Consider the following 341-nt stretch of genomic DNA (forward strand, 5'->3'; position numbering starts at 1 on the left):
GGGTGCATGTGCATGTGTGCCCAAGATCCCGAGAGGAGAATGGAGGAGAAGGGATTGTGGTGTGGCCATCCCCCCGGGGGGTGGTTTCTTGCTTTCTGTCTGTTTGTCTCTCTGGCAAGCACACACACCCTATAGCAAAAGCCTCTCCAAAATGAAAAAGAAAAGAAAAAGAGCCAAGCACGTTGATGTGTGCCTGTAGTCCCAGTGAGGAGGCTGAGGCAGGAGACTCATGATAGGGCAAGCCTTGATCTGAAAGAAAAGAAAGAAAAGAAAGAAAAGAAAGAAAAGAAAGAAAAGAAAGAAAAGAAAGAAAAAAAGAAAAAGAAAGAAAAGAAAGAAAA

This window comes from Tupaia chinensis, unplaced genomic scaffold, assembly GCF_000334495.1.
Source record: "Tupaia chinensis unplaced genomic scaffold, TupChi_1.0 Scaffold000567_1, whole genome shotgun sequence".
NCBI classification, from domain to species: Eukaryota; Metazoa; Chordata; class Mammalia; order Scandentia; family Tupaiidae; genus Tupaia; species Tupaia belangeri.